We start from the raw sequence: 753 nt of genomic DNA on the forward strand, positions 1-753 counted from the left end.
CCTGGGCTGCGCACATGCGCACTGGCTCCCGGTGGCCACGCCCAGGCCCCGGCTTGGGAAGGGAGGAGGCTAGCGCCACCTAGCGGGCTGGGCTGCCGGGACTCCGCCTTCAGCCTGACCCTTCCCCGCGGTCCCCACAGCCCAGACCGCAGGTAAATGCTCACTTATTGATCCTTCAGAGTGGGCCCTAGCGAGACTCAGGACCTCCGCCTCATAGGAGCCCCTTCTCCCCTGGAGGTATCCATCCCCCCAGGACTGTCTGGAGAACAGGGCTTTCTTTGCCTGATCAGGGTGTCTCCATGGTGTATGGGTCAGTGACTGTCAGCTGTGCCTGATCAGGGTGACTCCATGGTGTATGGGTCAGCGACTGTCAGCTGTGCCTGACCAGGGTGTCTCCATGGTGTATGGGTCAGCCATTGTCAGCTGTGCCTGATCAGGGTGTCTCCATGGTGTATGGGTCAGCCATTGTCAGCTGTGCCTGACCAGGGTGTCTCCATGGTGTATGGGTCAGCCATTGTCAGCTGTGCCTGACCAGGGTGTCTCCATGGTGTATGGGTCAGCGACTGTCAGCTGTGCCTGATCAGGGTGTCTCCATGGTGTATGGGTCAGCCATTGTCAGCTGTGCCTGACCAGGGTGTCTCCATGGTGTATGGGTCAGCGACTGTCAGCTGTGCCTGATCAGGGTGTCTCCATGGTGTATGGGTCAGCCATTGTCAGCTGTGCCTGATCAGGGTGTCTCCATGGTGTATGGGT

Source organism: Marmota monax, unplaced genomic scaffold (genome assembly GCF_021218885.2).
Source record: "Marmota monax isolate L192 unplaced genomic scaffold, Marmota_monax_Labrador192_F-V1.1 WCK01_AAM20220418_F8-fsc00298, whole genome shotgun sequence".
Classification (NCBI taxonomy): Eukaryota; Metazoa; Chordata; class Mammalia; order Rodentia; family Sciuridae; genus Marmota; species Marmota monax.